This window comes from Chenopodium album, chromosome 20 (assembly GCF_948465745.1).
Source record: "Chenopodium album chromosome 20, dcCheAlbu1.1, whole genome shotgun sequence".
NCBI classification, from domain to species: Eukaryota; Viridiplantae; Streptophyta; class Magnoliopsida; order Caryophyllales; family Amaranthaceae; genus Chenopodium; species Chenopodium album.
In genome coordinates this window covers 18,011,304-18,026,889 of record NC_137853.1, presented here as the reverse complement: position 1 = coordinate 18,026,889, position 15,586 = coordinate 18,011,304, and the positions used below count along the sequence as shown (strand labels likewise).

Sequence of the window (15,586 nt, the reverse complement as noted above, 5' to 3'; positions counted from 1 at the left end):
AGGAGCCACATCTAACTCACCATTAAAAATACTTCTCAGGTTTCTTAGATTAAAGAACCATATATTTGAGAAATGTGGTTTCTTAGAAAAACTATAAGATACCACACAATAGAGATGTATGGTTTCTTAGATATAATAAAGAATTAATAAGATCAAAGACACCATACATTAGACTATTAGAGACATATGGTCTCTTAATATGGTGGTAGGTGTATATATACGTGGGTGGGTAGTATAATTTTTATTTTATTTTTTCTTTATTTGTTTTAAGGGGTTCCTTCTTCTCCTTCACTAAAACCCTCGTTATCAACGCCTAATGTCTAAACTGTTCATTTGCTTCCCCTCATAGTCTCATTTCTATAATTTTATTTTTGTAGATCTAACTCCTTGCTCTTATAATTTTTCTAAAATCTCAAGGACTTAGACTTATGAAGGATTATTAATCGAGAGACGACCTTGAAAACTTATTTTCTATATAGTGAATTAGCGGTTTTCAGATCTGCTTCTTTGATGAACTCGGTGAGTTTTATTTCTCGGTTTTCAGAAATTTCTATTACTTTGTTTCGTAGTAGTATAGATCTTGCTACTTGATATTTGCTTTTATGATATATTAATAAAAAAAAAATTGAAGATATGGAGAATCATTGTTGTTTTTACTATTGATCTGAATTAATTTTGAAGATCTATTGCTGATTTAGTTTTCTATTTATTTCAGATGTTAAATGATAGAAATTGGCAAATTTGGATGAGCTTGATGACAAAGTAGATGTAAAGGAGGGGTTGTGGTATAATGATGACGGAAGCTAAAGACGGTGTCATCGTGTCAGCCATTTTCATATTGAGTTCATCTTCAAGAAAAATAAAAAACAGATCTAAGTTTTGTTATCATTTTGCTTGATGTTATTAGTTTATAATTTTACTGGTATATTTTTTGATGAGGGAGTTACAATACATTGTATAATTAGTTTGTATTGCTTTGAGCATTGAAAGTAACGACGATAAAGAATCTTGAATATCAAATCTCATTCAATGGAATTATATTTTCTTTACATCTCAAAATTACATTTAATATTGATTGTGTTTGATTTGAACTTAAAAACGTATATGGTATTATAAATGTAAAATATTACAATATACAGTATTATAAATGTAAAACTACGTACATACAAAGGAAGTCTAAGAAACCATAGTTGTAACAACTTTGGTATCTAATTCTTTATCAAAGATACCATACTTCAAACAAAACAAGTTTCTTATCCTTCTATATGAAGTACCATAATTGAGACCTAAGAAACCATATATCTTTGAACTATGGTTTCTATGTTTGATCTAAGAAACCAAACTAAAATTATGGTTTCTTATGCTAAGAGACCACTGAGATACAAACCATACTATTTATGGTCTCTTAAGCCTATTTAGTATGGTTTCTTAGCCATTTTTTGTAGTAGTGGATGGTTTTGAATCTCCAGAAACTCGAAATGTAACCCTTTTAAAATCAAGTTAATTAATCGACCAAATCAAAATCACTTGTTCAAGTCCCTAAGCCCTTATAGAGTCATTATTCCCATCTATAAACTAAGGGTTCCTCCAATTGTCGGTGTATAGTTTCCGGATTAGATAATAGGGTTTTGTGGTAATTAAAGTTTCACGTCTTTGGAAAACTCGGGGAATTGGCTAACTAAGGGTGTCCGACTGTCCGTTCGGTTTTCGGTTTGGATTTATTCCATATCCGATCCAACCAAAAATATACTTCAGTTTTCAATTTTACAAACCGTTCCGAACCGAATTTCTCTCTTGATCCAATCCGATTAATCTAAATTCAGAATTAGGTTATTTGGATCCGATCCGAAGCTCCGATTTATAATACATTATTTTTGAGCTACTAATACAATTACAAAAATAAAGCCTAAACACAAATAAGTAGTTCAACGTCAAATCATTAATAAATTAAAAAAAATTCTAATTATTTAAGTTAGTATTACGTATTTGAGCTAAACGTCAAATAAAATACGCATTGCAAGGGGTACATTTAAGTTTAGTTTCTCGTTATTTTTATCGATTTATAATACCAAGAGATGGTTTTGAATCTCCAGAAACTCGAAATGTAACCCTTTTAAAATCAAGTTAATTAATCGACCAAATCAAAATCACTTGTTCAAGTCCCTAAGCCCTTATAGAGTCATTATTCCCATCTATAAACTAAAGGTTCCTCCAATTGTCGGTCTATAGTTTCCGGATTAGATAATAGGGTTTTGTGGTAATTAAAGTTTCACGTCTTTGGAAAACTCGGGAAATTGGCTAACTAGGGGTGTCCGTTCGGTTTTCGGTTTGGATTTATTCCATATTCGATCCAACCAGAAATATACTTCAGTTTTCAATTTTACAATCCGTTCCGAATCGAATTTCTCTCTTGATTCAATCCGATCCAATAGGAATTCAAATTCCGGATATTTCGATGCAGTCCGAATTTCGGAATTATTTTAAAATCCGACATGTTCGCTATATTATTATAATTAGTTTGACATTTACTATTATGAGTGGTCTAACTATTAGGCCTTATTCAGAAATCCCGTGCCATAACTTGGCCAATTGTTTAACTAACCAGGGAAACGAAAAACATAATGCAACCAGTACGGAATACCTCAACGCGCTTATTGTTCCCATTAATTATGCCTTACGCCGTTTACATTGATCTCATAAATACTAACCGAAAACATTACATGTGAGTATCGCCAATATTTTATGTATCGATTTAGAAGGGTACCTGTTATATTCAGATTCAAGCTTAGTGTATGGGGAATATGGGCATATAAACCGTTTCGCATCTCATTTTAGCTCATAAAACGTCGACAGAAATGGTGACATTCGGGATTGAGTAATTGTGCAAGTTAACATAAAGAGCCGGACAAATTGTGCAAGTTACATTATTTCAAAGATGTTTTAGTACCAATTATTAAATTTAATCACCTTAACATAATAACTTGTCCATTAATTATTGTTATTTTTTTTTTAAATAAAAAAATAGCTTATCAAAATCACATAAATGAGACATCCTAAAAGAATTAATCTCCAAATTCGATTTTTGAATTTAAGACCCCGCCAATACTACTCTTTGCATCAGCAAAAAACCTTTAGAAACAATTGTACAGCTATTGTCAGTCGATTGACCATACGCTGTGCACTCTTTATACACCCTCATACACCACACTTCACAAATTACTCCTCTATAACAGCCATCAATTAAGCTCAACCCTCAATCCCAACCATGGAGTACGGAGCTCATCCTTATAAGGTGCTGAAGGTGGCTAGTACCCACCGCAGAAGGATACGGGACACCGTTCTCTTGCATCCTGGTGAACCAATCATGTACTTCAACCCTTACATTCCTACAAAAAGCCCCGAGCTTGATTTCAATGAAATTAAGTACTTCAAACACGACAATGCCGCCACTGAGGGCAATCACATAAGTCCACAAGATATCCGTAAGGAGCTGATGATGAATGATGTCGAAAGGTTCGCAAATACTACTGTGCAGCGAGTGATGCGCCTTCCAGGAGGTGAGATCAAGCCAGCTTTCCTTCCTCTTATGTCTGACATAAAGGGGCATGTCCAACATCAAGGCGTAGCAACTTTTGTGGAGTGGTTCTTCAAGCACCATGAGTTCGATGAAAATGAGGTGGTTCCAAAGGATATAGTACCTATATTTGGTCTTGTACCAACCTTTGATGCGGAGTCCACCCTTACCTTTGCCTTTCCTCTTCGTGAGAGGCATATCTTTATCGAAGCTAAGTCAAATGCATTTCATGTGATGAAGATAGAGGCAAGAATGACATCGATGAAAATCGATGTGTTCTCTGGGGTCACCCAAAACAAGGGGATTCATTACCATAGAATATCATTGAGTGGTGAATTGCCAGATTCTTCTTCGGATTATGTGTTCAAAGAAGGTGAATTTGTCATCATTTGGAATGCTACGGACGTGCTGAGACCATCATTTGTCGACAACTTCCGCGTGCTGTTTGAGAGCTACTTACCTGTTCTAGTGATCATCACTGAAGCTCGTCCGAAGCATCTCCAGCTCTGGGAACTCACAAAATTTCTACCAGGCCCATACCAAATTGAGTCCAGCGGACATGGGGCAGTCGGAGGTGTGGTATTGCTCTGGACGAAGCTCATGGAGCCCTACTTCAGGCGCCGTTCAACAGCTTTAACCGGACATACATTGTCTGTGAAAATTGATCTGAGGTAATGGTCTAATGCAACAACTTTTGTAAATCCATGTGTCATGACTTTGTCCATCGCTATGTACGTCAAGAATAATGTGATTGTTTATTTATCATAATGTGTGGCAATAGATTATGCTATATTGATTGCTTTGCATGATTAATTTCTATGGATTTATCAAAGTACTTGTTACATAGACTTGGAAATGGTAATCAAATTGTTATAAATTAAAGTTATCGCAAATTAAAAGATTAGGGGTAAAATAAAAATGTTTTTATCATTCGTAAAATACCAATATTAGGTGTAAAATAAAAACTTTCTTTATTTTGATATTATTTAGCAATTACTTAAACGAGCTTGAGTTTATTGGAATTACTTAAACGACCTTAAGTTTATTGCAACTATATTACTGCGACTTAAGTACAAAAATATCATGTGTTATATGACCTTAGAAAAATGTTGGCAAATATTAGGACTGTGATTAAATTTCATTTTGATATTTTGTAAACATGTGTAATTTCAGCCGGGTCCACTCATTAAGCCACCGTCACCTCTAGGAGATGAGGATTACTCGGATGATGATGGATACGACTATATTGGGTCATGGCTTGAAAGTTCGGGTCTAGCTTGGGATCCGTCTATCCACGATGAGGGATGGTGCTGAATCTGCTGGACTGTGAGGGATGTAGCAATTGGCTAGAGGGAATGGGCCATAACCAAAGAAGCACAAATCATGTTTTAGGACTTCTGTGTAGTTGTTGTTAGCGGACCAAACTTATTTTTTAACTATTATGCTTGCTTAATTATGTTTAAACTGGATGTGAATTATGGTTGTGACACCCACTGTAGTTGCTTATTCATGTTTGATGATTAAACTTTGTTGTGTTGTTTGAAATGTTTTGACTTGTGTTATGGTATGTGCTCTTATTATTTGAGTTGTTATTTAATCACTTATTGTGGGCGTTATTTTGTGGTAATTTCATTAAATGATAATTTTATGAAACATTAAAAAATAAAACCGAAAGAACATTAATTGGCTGAATTAGTTGGTTATAATCGTTTAGCTTAGATTACGGTCCCGTGCATTGACAATTATGTTGGATTAGTCTCTATATTGAGGCATATATACGCATTATATTAAAAAAATTTCTTGAGGGATATATTTTGAAGTATGATAATTCTGTCAAAGTGACCTTGAATCAATTTTAGCCGTGGAAATCAAATTAAAATTAACAATTAGGTACGCTCACTGAATATATTAATTAAAATAATGACAATGGTTAAAAAAATTAATCAATTAGTATAACACGTTAAAAAAAATAAAGACCTATTGATGTTTTGTTTGTTAGGCTGGGGTGTCAAAAATTACGGACATAAAATTTATTAAGCAAAAAACATCCCGTAACGACTTTGCGTAATTGAAGAAAGATTAAACTACTATAGTTTTTAAAAGATTAAACTACTACATAATTATATTTTTTTAACCTTTTCTTTAAAATAGAAATTATATAAGACCAACACCTATTATATATAGGGTGCCCTAGTATATATATAGGGTGCCCTAGTATATGAACAAGCCATGTCTTAGTCAGTATAATGAAGTTGTTGACATAGAACCCCATCTATGAGTTTTGGTGGGATGTGTTCACTGTAATTTGTCTTATTCATTAAAAAAAATTTCAGATAGTGGAGGGAAATGAGCTGCAACCCCGCGAAACAAAATATTTCCCGCCCTTCAACCAAAGTATAAAGATGAGAGCATGTATCCTTGAGGAGGCGCAACAACTCTACAAAACAATCTAGTTCAAACTATGGCGAAGCAATGTTTTGCATGTCCAGTACACAAAATAAAGCCATCCTCATAAAAAAAATTACCAAAAGATGTACATCTACTACCATGTTCTTATATCAGAAAAACACGGGGTTTAAAAATAGCTAAACCTTGTACTCTAGACTTTCCAACCGGTTTAAGGCTTCGCAAGGGTGTCCTTAGGGTGATAAAGAACCCGATAGTCTCTGCCGATGGCACGGTTCAAATTCATCCAATTAAGTCCAGCACTGCTACCAAAATAGTGTGTGGACTCAAAAAATTGGAGGGTGACTTAGTGCTCATAAATCCAAGCAACCAGGTCTGTCCTGCCTCGTTGCCGGACTTATCAGACTTGGCTTTGATGCCGAAAGGCTTAAAATATTATGTTAAGTGGTTCATTTCAACCCATGGTGGCAAGGAGGGATTTTGTTACGAACACGTTATACCCAAGGCTGTTATGCAATTTGCCGATCCTCCGTCAGATATACCTAGTGATGTTGAACATTGCTACTTGTCTGATGGGGAGCATTGCCTAAACATCCCTAGTTACAAAAATGATTTCAAGTTATTTAGTGTCACATACCCATTGTTTGTGTCTTAGGTAATGTTAAACTGTACTACAAATACATCCAATGTCTTAGATGAAAGAAATGTTGATGTGAAGATAATGGTCAAGGCAAATAACAAATTAGTGATATGGAGTGGCAGCTGCATTAAAGGCTTAAGATATATGGTTTGGAATTGTCGTGACATGGGGAGGGACACATTTTTTCCATTAATCAAATCTGCAATCGAGTTGCATATGCCTCATGTTGTTTTGCTAACAGAAACAAGAGTTTCAATTCATATGGCACGACTCATTTGCGGGCATTTGAAGCCGTATGCTGTGTACGGAAATTCTAGAAATGACTACGAGGGGGGGTTTGCCATCATCTCCTTTTCCAAGCACTTCTCTATGAGCTTGTTGAGTAGTTTTCCTCAAGAATACTCTTGGGCATTTGATAAACTACTATAAATATTAGTATTAAGAATGTCTATTATTTTATTATCATGTTATTTTGTGATCATATCATGTTGTATCTTATTAATATTAAATGACTAGTAAGTGATTATTGAGCTTGTTATTAATCATGTTTATATATCACATTTCAATCCATTTGAGATCTCAAAAACTTTCAAGTATAAACAGTGTGCGTAACTATCCATTAACGCATATGGTTGTGCGCTATCAATATATACCTAATGATGCTTTTTATACATTGATGTCAATTTTGTACTTTGTAATTTATTAAATGCCTGTTTCTCAGGAGTGTTATTGTTAAATCATAGATGAATTTTTAAGGTTCTTTAATCAACAGCTATTATATTGGCCCTAAAACTTGGGCCTTATAACAACTGTAAATTTCAACTCAAATGGCCCATTTTTTGCAGAGAAACAACCCAAACATGTCTCCATGTTCAGAAAACTAAGCCCTGTAACAACCCAATCTTTATCCTTTTTATTTTTTACCCTAAATTTAATCTTTAGCATTGATAATTGTTTCAAGTTAATACAACATGCAATAACATAAAAACATGTAAAAAATCACCCAGAAGCAGTAACATTCCAATTACAACATTGAATACAAAGTATATAAAACAACCTATATTAGTATAAGTATGAAAAACATAAATAAATGATTGTAGATCAATGCAATCAAAATATTAGTCCATTGTTATAAAGAAAAAAAAAATAATGTACTGCATTAGATACCGTAAAAAATGCTGGCTCATCACAACTTCAAAGAACTAAAAGGCCATACACATTTTATGGGCCATTAGAGTTGGGCTAATACAAAAAAAAAACAGATTTTTATGTTTCCATTGTAACAAGGCCAAGTCTTCCATCTTAAAAACTGAAAATTTTACACTACACCCTGGTGTAGCTTCTGCTACCTACACCCCCCTCCTCAAGTGATGTCATTTTGTTCTTTTTGTGTTTACTTCTTTTTTTTCTTTTTTGTTATATACCATTGCAAGTTAATTCAATGTTTTGAGTTTCGATTCCATGTAAAAATTATTATATTCGTATAAAATAAAGAGTGTGAAGAGATTTCCACAGTATCAATTATAATAAAGCAATTGATGATCTTTTGTTTTAAAAAACTAAAAAAGCAATTAATGATCCTAACTCACAAGCAATCAACTCAGTAAGCAAATTGCAAGCCTATTCGAAGCAATTACAAACAAATTGCAATTGTTATGGCAGCGGTGGTGGCAAGATGTTGGTGGTTATGTGGCAGCGGTGATAGTGGCGGCAGCGAGACAACAATGGTCGCGGGGCAATGAGGCAACAATGGTTGTTGTGGCTTAATTAGTTGAGTGGGTTAGAGGGGGAAAGTGCAAAGGATTAAGAAACAAGGAAAATATAAAGAAACTCAAATCCCCATTGATAAAAGCTTGCTTCTGATTTTAATGAGAAGTGTATAATTTTTAAATTTTTTTATAAACAGTATACTCGTATAATTTTATAATTGAACATATAATATTTTAAAAATGAACATATTTATTTAATAAATGTAAATGAACATACAATTATTTATAATTGAACATAAATATTTCCAAAATGAACATATATATTTAATAAATGTAAATGAACATACAATCATTTATAATTGAACATATAATATTTCAAAATGAACATATTTATTTAATATTTGTAATTGAACATATAATATTTCAGAACTGAACATATTATTTAATAGTTGTAAATGAACATACAATTATTTATAACTGAACATTTAATTAAGGAGCATTATCATAGATGAAAAATGTATAAAATTTATTATTTTTGTACTTGTTATTGAAAAATTTTGAAGGTAGCACACACTCCTTATTGTAATTGTATGTAAGAATCATTTCCATGGCAACTACAACATAGCACAAACTCTTATTGAAATTCCTTATTAAATTTGTAAAATTAACTTCTTCATGATATAATTGGGTGCTTTAATTAGTAGTATAAAAATATGTTTATCATATATCAAATTCTAATAAATGTATCTTAATATGCATTTGATCATATAATATTATGTGATTGAACATTTACCAATTAAAAATGAACATTTATCAAAGAATTTTCCACTTCAAAATATAAAACGAACGAACATTAATATGTGAATGATCATGTGCTAATATATAAATGAACATTAATTGTATTAATAATCTATTAACATGTGAATAACATCGTACTAATATATAAATGACCATTTACCAAATTGAAAATGAACATTCATAAAAAATAGAACTTTCTACTACGAACTAAATTTACAAATCTATACTCATATAAAATAGATTAAATCATCCAGAAATTTGCGACAATTTATACTCTTTTTTTTAATTTTTTGAGTCCAGCAATTTTATAAACTAATAACACACCACAAATTTACTTTTTTACCCTTTTTTTTTACAAAAATAAGTAAAATTATATCATCATACTTATGTTGATACATTTTCAAGCTGGATGTTTCTTTTATTTTCATGAAAACACAATTGCAACAAAAATCAATAAAAAAACAAGGATATTATACTTGTGTTTTCATTTCAAAAATCAACAAAAACACTTACAATTTTGATTTTCGACTTTGCTTTGGTATTTTTTCCAGCGATTGTGTAAATTTGCCTCATATATTAGACAGTGTGCTTGACTATTATAGAGAATTATAACTTTTTAATGAAATTTATTTGCAAATATTGAAGATTTTGATGAGAGAGAAAATGGAGAAATTAAATGAAAAGAATGAAGAGAGAGATTTTGAATGGTGGTGCAATTTTTTTTACATAATGTAGTGTGTGGGATATAGATGGTTACTGTAGCAACTTGCAAGTAGATAGTATATGGGAAGTGAGGAGCTAGTGGGAGGAAGGGTAAAACAGTACCGTTTTGCATGGGGGTGTAGGTGGTACACCCTACACTAGGGTCTAGTGTTCACTAATTACTTAAAAACATCTTAAAAGCACATAGCCTCCAAATAATGTGGGCCATTAAACTTGGGCCATTCATAAATAATTACTCCTTTATTTTTTGATGTTAGAGAAGCCAAGTTTTTCAATTTTGTTCAACATCGGCCCATATTAACAAATCAACTACTGATTGTCATTTAGATACTATGATTATTGTATTTCAATCTACTTGGCACCAAACAAACACTTCTGTTAGCCTACAATACATATTATAAATTACACATATACAATCGGAGTACTGCAGATTCAAGCATGGCTACCCAAATGAGCCATTGTTAGAAAGATTGCTACAAAACATGCTACCCAAATGAGCCACATTGCCCCGAGTTTAAACCAAGCTTACATTGCCCCAAGCTTAGCCCAAGGTTTTTCAGAATTGTTATGTTCTTACCCCAAGTTTTTTCAAAAATGTTATGTTCTTACCCCAAGCTTACCACAAGTTCCATAACACTACACATGTTCTGATCCTACCCACATCTATGCAAACTATACTTTAGTTGATACTTCAATTCCTATTGACACTATCCATACTTCCTATTAGACAATGAAGAGGCCAACGCCCTGTCAACAATTCCTATTAACACTATCAATCCATACTTCAATCCATACTTCACTCCATATGATTACAACATATAAATCCACAGCATATAATCAACCCCTGGCTTTATGAAACATCATGTAACGTAAGAATTTTATATGGATGCCTATAATTCATATGATTACACATACCATTAACCGAATATGAACCATTCAATCATTACAGCTCTTACAGAAATTCCAGAATAAACATCAAACATGTCAAGTATTTGGTGAGTTAGAGTTGGGCAATAACAATTTCCTGTAGTGTATTGATTAATAAATTAGAAAACCACTGTAGAATTGTTTACTCATTTAATCAATATTATACACTCTAATTGATACGAATGGCCAAATCATCATTTTTAGGAGCCCCTTAGGAATTAAAGTTGATTTTACCCAAACCACCAACATAGGAGTATTTACCTGGAACCAATATGTCTTCTTCATTCAATACGCGCAAATCTTCAGCAATTCGTACTGTAATTCATCCTTTCCAATTTCCAGGATTAGTAACTAATCTGAGCAATGCACAATAACAGATGAGCTAATTAAATACCAACCATTGAACAGTTTCACAACCCAATAAACAAAAAAAATCAATTATAGTCCGATTTTGGGTTGCCAGCTTACATTTGTACACAAAATCATTTACTCCACCATTTTAGAATCGAACAATACTTCAAGCAATTATTGATTCGATTAATACATCAACTATATAATCAAAGGAATGACATTACCTTGATTTTGCAATCGAATTCCACATTCACCAATTGAACTCAACAATAATCTTCAATGGATTATTGCAATTGAAATTCAAGCAATTGAAGAACTTCAAGCAATTGAACTTCAAGCAATCTTGCAATGGATTGTTGCAGTTGAACTTCAAGCAATCTTGCAATCGAATTCCACATCCACCAATTGAACTTCAAGCAATCTTGCAAACGAGCTCTACAATTCCAAAATCGGCCCTTGATTTCTCAATCGAACTCAGCAATTCTAGAATAACATGAATTTGCATGCGAATTCAAGAATACACTGATTACGCACTCGAATTCGTTAATAACTTGAAACCTCAATGGATTTCAACAATCAGCAATTCTTCGACTTTGCAAATGAAATAAACAACTTTGAATTTTATCGGCCCTTGAATCGAATTTGTAAATCGCAAAAAATCGAATTTGAGCAGGAAACCAAATCACAGTGTTTGGTAAAAGGTCAACATCCTAATTGACCAATGTTTGGGGTATTTTAACCCACGACATGTGGACCAATGAGGAGGTGCCACGTGTCAGAGGCTGGCAGGTCATCCTTGACCAATCCCCAGCTGACACGTGGCCTCTCCAGATACTTCCTTAGAATTGCGGCCTTCAAGGGCCCAATTCCCCAAAAATCCGCTATTTGGCGGCGCAGCCCATCAGTCCTAGGTTAAAATAACCTAGGAAGGGGCACTTTTCCCAATGACCCTATAAATAGGGAGATATTCCCCCAAAATGGGGGACATTCAGAGATTTACTATCATTTATTACATCCTACTTTCTCTCTCATCAGAGAACACCTGAGCTTGGAATCCAAGCAGATCCCCCACCTAAATTTCTGCACTTTTTATTCTCCTTCAAGTTACTAACTTGAGCGTTGGAGGCGGAGCACCATCCAACCGGTGTCTCCGTTGTTTTTGCAGGTACAGAGCCAGCAGGACCAGTCTTCGAGTTGTAACTCTCCCAAGGGACAAAAACACCCAAAACAACCAGTACAGCGAAACAGACGTTAGTGGAGTTAACGTCTGACATTGAGTGAAACGGAGGGCGTGCAACGGGGTGACATTCGCTTTCCAATCTTATCCTCACTTTAATGAGTGATAAGTCAGAAATGCCCTTTATATCAACGCTGTTGGTTGATATATGATATCAATATGTATTTGCTCGTGTATTTGTGTAGGTGGACTCACAAATACTATATGTGCATTGGTTAACATGATTACAGAACCATCTCTACGGAACAAATATTTCAAAACCAAAACTGGTCAAAATCAGCCAACATTGACAAGGTCATCAAAAATAGAAACCAGAAAGAAAGCCTTCTCCAAGAATATAAAAAAGCAAGCAGCACGCTACAACAAAACATAGGCGCACTCAATATCACCAGTATAAAACCAAACTTCTTACATTTCAGCTAAAAAAACATACACAATCAAAAAACAAATCCCATTTTTCTCTCTTAATTACAACTGCAAATTACTCAAAAATCATTTCAAATGGATTCAAATGGATCAACATTCTGGTGCCATCGATGCGACAGATTCATTAGAGTTCATACACAACACATCGCAATTTGCCCAGATTGTGGCGGCGGATTCGTCGAAGGAATCGACGCTTCATCTACTCTCTCTCCTCTTTCTCCAATCTCTCCTCCTACTACCACCAGGCTTCTTCCTCCTGACAATTATCGCCTTATTCGTAGCTCTCCGTCTTCGATTAACCCGGTAATTGCTCTTCCTAATTCAACTGATGAAACTTCACCTCCTACTTATCAATTGTTTTATGATGATACTTCGGGTTTAGGGCTTCGCCCTTTGCCGATTAGTGTTGCAGAATTTTTAATGGGTTCGGGTTTTGATCGGATTCTTCATCAATTAGGGCAATTAGATTTTAATGGTAGTTTGAATAGTATGGATAATAATAATAATAATCCGCCTGCTTCGAAATCGGCTGTTGAATCTATTCCTTTTGTTAGAATTGTTGATAGTCATGTAGGATCTGAATCACATTGTGCAGTTTGTAAAGATGTGTTTGAGATAGATATGAATGTTAGAGAATTACCCTGTAAGCATATTTATCATTCGGATTGTATACTTCCGTGGTTGTTGTTGCATAATTCGTGCCCAGTTTGTCGGTTTAAGTTGCCGACTGATAATGGTGTTAGTGAGAATGATGGTAGTAGGGATTCGGATTCGACTTCGGATGATGGGATGATGGTGGGGTTGAGGATATGGAGACTGCCTGGTGGAGGTTTCGCCGTTGGTAGGTTTCTCGGTGGGAGGGGAACGGCAGAGGAGGGTTTGTTTCCTGTTGTTTATACGGAAATGGATGGTGGAGGGTTTGATAATAATGACGACTTCCGAAGGATTTCATGGCCGCTGAGGGAGAGTAGGTCGGGAACAAGCCGGGGTTGGGCTCGTGCTTTTCGTAGTGTCTTTACTTTGTTTAGGAGAAATAGAACAAGTTCATCATCTCGTTCGAGTGTTGAAGCTGGGAGAAGTGTGTCTCGTTCCCGTTTAATATTCAGGAGGAGACAGAGTCAAGGATGGACCTTTGGAGTTTAGAATTTAGATTGTAGCTTGATAATGGCAGGACAATTTCATAGTTTCAATTGATCGGTTGATGGAGCTAAGATCATGGTTGTCTCATCAAGTGCTAGTGTGCTACAAACTACTAACTATATCAAGAGTTGTATTGACTATTATTTATATTTTTTTTACTTGTATATATATTTCTATATGAATATGAAATATAAGTTTGGTGAACTAAAAAGGTTTAGTGTTAGAGAGTAGAGACAATCTTGTACTTGAAAGTGATAGTGCTGTTAATCTTATTTACTCTGTAATGATTTATTAGAATTATCAATCACTGATTTAATACTTCGTATATAAACATGGGCACGGGCCGTGCCCGTGCCGCCGCGGGCCGTGCCCGTGCCGCCGCGGGCCGTGTCTGGCCGTGCCGGGGTGGGGGCCGTGCCGGCTCCGTGTCGTGCCGTGCCGTGCCTGAAATTGACACACCCTAGCCCACGGCACGGCACGGCCCACGTGCCTAGCGGGCCGGGCCGTGCCGGGCCAGGGGCCAAACCGTGCCACCCTTCTTTTTTTTTTTTTTTTTTTTTTAAAAAAAAAAAATAAATGATAAAAAAAAACGAATTAAAAACAACAATGCATATAATAAAAAAAAATACGAGTGCGATAATCCGAAAACACAAAAAATTGAATAATAACTTATTTTATTATATGACGGTAGCCGGTACGAATGTACGATAATTCAATAATACAAAATTACAAAATAAGTAATGATAATTAAAAATCGTACAATAGTGTATGAATATTGAATAACTTCATTTATTATACGGAATACGAAGTTCGATAATACAAAAAGAATACAATAGTGTATAATGTAAATAGTAATCATGTAATTATTATTGGTCGTCTTCGTCTTCGCCTTCGTCTTCGTCTTCATCTTCGTCTTCGTCTCCTAGAGGTTCAAGTTCATCCGCCAATTGAGTGGATTGAGAAGTATGAGAACTAAAAGAAGTCGACGTTCCTTCATCGTCGTCGTTTTGTGCATAAGTACGATCTTGAGAACGAGTTTCGGCATCCAACCAATCCTTGAAGCAAACACACATTTCAAGTGTTTCGGGTTTTAGTCTTGTTCTTCTATCGTCTAGAACTCTTCCCGACGCACTAAAAGCTCTTTCGGAAGCAACGGAGGAGACTTAGATAGCAAAAATATCACGAGCCATTGCCGACAAAATTGGATGTTTCACGGCTTGTGATTTCCACCAATCGAGGATGTCGAGGCCAAACTTCTCTTCATCGTCCATGCCTTTCATGAAGTCGTAACTTAAGTACATTTGCAACTCCGAAACATCGCTTTGTGTTCTCCTAGATGATGATGATTCTGTACCTGAATACTTAGACATCAAGTTAGCAGCTTGTGCAAATAAACCTTTGGCCCGTTTACTTACATTTTTGGATGTTTGAGAAGGGGCAAATCGAGACACGGTTCCATATTTACTTTCATAAACTCTATATAAATTAAAAAACTCATCCGTCACCTTATTCTTAAAAGTTTCAACATCATCTTCAAAATTCATGTTACTATAATAAATATCAATTAATAAAAAGGTGCCATCATATTTTTGTCTAGGATCTAAAATAGAAGCAAAAATATAAATCATAGGAATATCGGTGTAATATTTACGCCA

The 15,586-nt window shown here is 34.6% G+C and overlaps 1 long non-coding RNA gene and 1 pseudogene across 1 annotated transcript; both read left to right on the top strand.

Moving 5' to 3' along the window:
* Window positions 1-1,049, top strand: LOC145599496 (uncharacterized). Its single transcript, XR_014103776.1, has 2 exons — window positions 1-519; window positions 716-1,049. It is a non-coding gene; the product is annotated as an uncharacterized LOC145599496 (long non-coding RNA).
* Window positions 1,050-12,764: 11,715 nt separating this feature from the next.
* LOC145599259 (E3 ubiquitin-protein ligase RDUF2 pseudogene) lies at window positions 12,765-14,234 on the top strand (annotated as a pseudogene).
* Window positions 14,235-15,586: the final 1,352 nt, after the last annotated feature.